Source organism: Lissotriton vulgaris, chromosome 12, assembly GCF_964263255.1.
Source record: "Lissotriton vulgaris chromosome 12, aLisVul1.2, whole genome shotgun sequence".
NCBI classification, from domain to species: domain Eukaryota; kingdom Metazoa; phylum Chordata; class Amphibia; order Caudata; family Salamandridae; genus Lissotriton; species Lissotriton vulgaris.
The window spans coordinates 699,928,722-699,934,721 of record NC_141700.1 but is presented as its reverse complement, the minus strand read 5'-3'; positions in this window follow the sequence as shown (position 1 = coordinate 699,934,721).

Genomic DNA, 6,000 nt, shown 5'->3' with positions numbered 1-6,000 from the left:
GCATTAGGTAATATTAAAATATTTAAATAACCTTTTTACTATTCAAAATTATTCTTTTATTCATTTTCATTTAAAATAATGTCAATCATTTTAATTACATGTGTACATTATTTTTAATAATTGTTATGCATAAAAAGAGAATTTTTTTTAATTTTAAGTGAGAATTTGTTTGATAGATTTAAACTTCGGAAAAAATTTATGTATTTTAATTTACTGTATTGTAAATAAATAAATGTTTAATTTGTAATTATATTATTAAAGCTGTAACTTTTTTCAAATCAATCAGTTATGTTAATAAATGTTATTAAATCATTTATTAAGCGCACTAACACTGATTAGTTTCTTGGCGCTAAAAATTGACAGTAACACAATCGGAGGTGAGGAGAAAAGTAGGTTAAAAAGCTTGTCTAAAAAGCCAGGTTTTCAGCGCTTTTCGAAAAGGTAGGAGATCTTGGCAGAACCGGATTTCCAAAGGAAAGGCGTTCCATAAGCAGGGGGCAAGTATTGCAAACCTACGTCCACCAGAGCGTTTAAGTTTGAAGAGGGGGGTCTGGAGAAGGCCTAGGTGGAGTGAGAGAAGGTTGCGGGAGGGAACGTATCTGGTGATTAATTGATTAATGAATTAAGGACTTTTGCCATGCAGCGACTTAAAAATCATGCAGCCTGCTTTGAAGGCACAGCGTTGCATGACCGGAAGCCAGTGCAGTTTGATGAGAAGGGGAGTCGCTGCCTGCCACCTTGGTTGCTTCAGGATCAACCTAGCAGCATAGTTCTGCACCATCTGGAGATGCTTGAGTAGATAGCTTGGGAGACCCAGGTAGATGGCATTCGCGTAATCCAGGTGGGACAGAACAGTGGCGATCACAACCTGGGTGATAGCTTCTAGCGTTAGTAGTCGCCGGACCTTCCTGATTTTTTTTAGCTGGTAGAAGCATTTGGAAACCACCTGGCCCACTTGTGCTTTTAATGAAAGGTCACTGTCCACAATGACACCAAGCGTTTTAGCCGATGACGATGGTTGCGGAGCTTGAACCAGATCTAATGGCCAATAATGGGGACCCCAGTGCTTAGCACTATCTCCAGTCAGTACCAGTTCGGTTTTACCTGGATTTAGTTTCAGCTGATTTTGATCCATCCAGGATTTAATAAACCACATGGTTGACTGGAAGTGACTAATGGATTTTTCGGAGTTGTCAATGGTGAAGAGTAGCTGCAGATCATCTGCAATACTCTCACCTGCTTGTCCCTCAAGGTTTGTATAAGAGGGAGTATGTATATATTAAAGAGATGAGGTGACAGGGAGGAGCCCTGTGGTACTCCGCATGGGATAGGCTGTTTAATACCGGTTAGGTCCCCCAGGGGCACTGCTTGGGAGCGATCCTCTAAAAAGGACTTTAGCCAGCAGGCCGCCGCGCCCTGTATGCCGGCCTGTCCGACACGGTCGACCAAGATGTTGTGGTCGACCGTGTCGAACGCGGCCGACAGGTCCAGGAGCACCAGGGCCTGGGGAGAGCGTCTATCTGCGCAGTCTCTAAGTGTGTCCAGAACTGCAGTGACCACTGCCTCCGTTGAGTGCGCAGGCTGGAATCCAGCCTGATGAGGGTCAAAGCAGGAGGACTCCTCCAGAAAATTAGAGAGAGTTTTCGCCACGTGTGCCTCTAGGATTTTTGCCAGGTAAGGCAATAAGGAGATGGGCCTGTAGTTTGCCTTACATGCAGGGTCCGCTCCGTTTTTTTTTAATAGAGGTATGACCGTGGCTTCTCTGAAGGCAGACGGGACTATGCCCGATAAAAGGGAGTCATTTAGGAGGGCAAGAACAGGGGTTGGGTAGGTGGAGAAGCATTCTTTCAAGATGCGAGGGGAGCAAGTATCCAGTGGGGAGCCGGATTTGACTCTCGTCATTAATTCCGAAAGCTGGCCATAGGCTATGGGTTGAAAGTTGGTAAGGGTGGCAGAGCCGGTCTTGATTACCATGCCGGTCATGATTGGAGTCTTTGATTGGGGAATGCTAGCTTTTATGTCTGTTATTTTGTCACTAAAATAATTGTTAAGTGAGTCACACAGACACTGAGTAGGGATTACTTTAGGACGGACATTCTCCAAGTTGGTCAATTCATTAAAGACAGAGAAGATATCTTTAGATTTATTTGATGAATCTAGGATGCGGGAAGAGAAATACTCTGCCTTTGCTGCAGAGATGGCATTCATATATTCCTTCCTCGCCCTAGTGTATTTAATTTTTTCCTCAGTGTCATAATAACGGCGCCACCGGCGTTCAAGATGCCGGAGGGCCTGTTTCCTAATTTTCAAGTCGGCAGAAAACCATCTGTTGGCATCCGTGCGCCGTGCTAGTCTAATTCTTTTGTAAGGGGCATGAAGATTACTAGCCGCTTGTAGCCAGTCAGTAAGAGTGGAAACTGACAAGTTTATGTCGTTGTCCAGGGAGGGGACATCTTTGGCTAGTGACTGTAGAAAAGCGGTCTTATCCATTGCGTTCCAATTTCTGGCTAGCCTGCCAGCGATTGGCACAGTGGTTCTGATGGAAGTAACACAAATCTTAAATTTAAGAATAAGATGGTCTGACCATAGGCAAGTAAGTATGATTAAATAAATTTACTAATTACCATATAAATGATTTTTTTATCTATTTAAAGTTTAATAAAGGTTTTCACTTTTCCCTGTACTTTACCATAGGGAGACCTCTATCCCTATTGCGGAGTCTGCACCAACTGTTGGGAACATCAAATACAATCATAAAGTCACCATCAGCAGTTAATTTATGGTATATGAAGTTTTTAGTAATTAAACCCGCTATTTCAGCTGGTTGGAACATGTATGGCTCCATCTTTGTATAACTTTACACTCATAAATGGTGAATAGCCAAAAGAAGTCAAATTACTCAAAAGTGTAAAAGTACATTTTCTTGTAGTAAATGTACTTGTGTAGATTTAAGGTTGTGAACAAGGCCCTAAGTGTTGAGGATGGCCTCCACTATCTGCAAGTCTTGCTATAGTTATGTGGCCCCAAGGGACATGTAGTCCTTCACTGCTTTACTAAGGATTAGCATAGTGTGTTCCCTTGCGTAGAGAGGAGGCATTCATTCTCATTTTCCATTGTCTTCTTTTTCTGAAGACATGCATGTTCAGGAGACGTGGCCTAATGGCCAGAGCTGCTAACGTTGAAGCTGGGGAACCAGGCTTGAGAACCAGCATTGATTCAATATCCTGTGATTCTGGGTAAATCACTTAATTGCACATGCCTAAAGAAAAAACCTGATGTGGTGAAATTTAATCTGATGCTCATGTAATGCCTGTGTGATAGGTTTACACTATATAAAACTGCAACAACAACAAAATCTGAGAAGTCCATCGTTCAACACAAGTTTGCAGAGGTAAGTGCATCCTTTGCCTCATCCTGATGTTTATACATTGAACAATGAAGTAATTGGTATACAAAAATTGGTTGCAAATCAATAAAGGCCACAAAAACATTTAGGCAGACCGCCCCTGGCCAATACGAGTTTAGCATGTATTGTTGCCAGTGCACTGATATGGGATACTGGATGATGAATACAAGGGGATTTCCTAACTTCCTTCATACAGCCTGGCATAATTTCAGCACTTCCCACTCCCATGTTTCAGAGATTTCTCTCCCTATCACAATGGTACTAGCAACTTTCAGTCCCATCTCCTAGACAGGTTAATAAGGTTATTCGATTCAAAAGGCGTAGCTAAAGCCTGTGGCGCAGGGGCTATCCCTCAGATTGCCGCCCCTGGGGGGAGGGGAGGTGCTGGGGAGAAAGGACGACGAGCACTTGAAAGAGGTCCAAGAGACACGTAGTATCGCCGCTAATAGTTACCTCGATCATGCAAGTTACATGCACATACATGACACGGTCCAAGGCTACACAGTTAAATACACTGGTGACTGGCAGTGACTGGCAGTACAAAAGAGAACACACAGACTGCATGATCAATTGTTGTGTGGTGATTTAGATTCCGTATGCATTTTCCCGATTCATGCCCTTATATAGGTACAATTCACATTGCCCTTATATAGGCATAGAAATCAAGCCCTTATTTAGGCATAGCCCATGCAGCCAAATAAAACTGTGGCTACTTCCATCCGTTCATCTACGTCACAACGATTTATTTGAAAACCAGACTCTTAAGCTGAAGGGACTTCCCCTAGCCTGGATATTGATTTCTCCAAGAAACTCATTATTATGCATGAACAACTATTCCTTAGGGGTTCATCCATGACGTTCATATGCCCGACTTTACGTCAAAGTTGGCATTCCTAAACATCTTCAAGGTATAAATACACCTTCACTTTCTATGGCAAAGCACAGTGTGGTTCGGTGCAGTTCGACTACCTACTTGCACGACGCAGCTCGCTACAGCAAGTGCCGAAGGAAGCCAACTCTCCAGCTGACACACTGATCAGAAGCTGTCCTCCTCTGCAGAGAATCCAGCTCCTGTGTTTCTGACTCCCCTTGAAGGGTTTTGGGAAATCGAGTCTGTGAAAGAGATACCAACCTCTCTCATTCTAAGGTATGGAGCTGATTAGAACCTAGAAAAACCTTTGGCAATTCTTGGCAAAAACTAAAACTATGCTAAAGACCACACTTACTTCTTCCCTCGTACTAGGTTATTAGAGTTTCAAAGCTTTATTCGACATTTGTCATAAAAGCATCCATCCTAACCCTATTACAATAAATACTATAGCTAAAAATACTTTTTTTTAAACACATATTAAACAATGACAGTCGAATACTATACATGAATAAAAATTTGTCCTTAATTCATAATAGTTATTAAAAAACATTTCAAATGGCAATGCATTTAGGACATGGCAACCATATTTCATTTTGTTACATTTAGCAATAAAGTGCGAGTGCGGATTACCCAGGCTCAAGCAAGAAATTTTGCTACAGCAACTACAAATGGAGTGGAGCAGTCAGATTCTAATATTCTAAGTGCTGTCGATTGGCTGCGAGTGCCAATGTTTAAGCAAACTGCCTTTAGCCATTTGCGCCTTGGGCTGGCATATAATGGGCAACAAAACAGCAGATGGGAGATGTGCTCTATTTGATCCTTGCAATGATAACAATGTTCATCCCACGATGGGGACCAATGCTTCTTGAAAGCATTCACTGGAAGTGTTCCAACGCGAAATTGGAAATATAATTTCCTGTCATGTGGGCGTTCAATTATGTCCCAGTATGCTTCAAATGATGGAAACATTTTGATGTCCAAAAAGCGAGATGTCAAATTTGGTGCAGATCCTTTGCAATACATTGTTAAATACACCATCTCCCAATACAATTCTTTCAATTTTGTTTTCGATGGAAAACTAGCCACATCCCTGTTACCCCATAAGTGTTCCAGTTTTAACTTTACAAGTAGGCCCGCAGTTCTTTTAACCATACAATACAATGAAAGCGTTCACACTTGACAACATCTGACAAGGCTGTAGCATAGTGGCTTAGCTCTGGGGTCACCATCAAACGCCTCCAATATAACAGTGGCCGTAGCCTAGCTATATCCTCAATATTTTTTCTGCCAAGGTCCAATTTTAGTGGGATTAAGGGTGTGCTTTGTGGGGCCGTTACAAGCCCTCGCAAGAATCTATTTTATGCCCGCCCCAACTCTCCTAGATTTGAAAACCCCCAGAGTTCGGAACCATATAAGCAGGCGCTCAATACTTTCATATTATAAATTTCAAGGGCACAATTTATTGGTTTTGTCAGCGAGGCTCTATGTTTTAGGGCGACTACGCCTGCAAGCTGGCTAAACTTCAGTACTGCCGTATTGATGTGCGATTTCCATTTCATATTGCCCTGCAAAATAATGCCTAGATAGGAAAAAGCATCAACTTTCTCAAGCGGGGTGCCTTTATACGTTATTACACCTTTGAAAGTGGACTGCTGGTTAAGGCACATGAATTTAGTCTTGGTGGTATTCAATTCAAGGCCCCTACTATCGCAAAATTCACCAA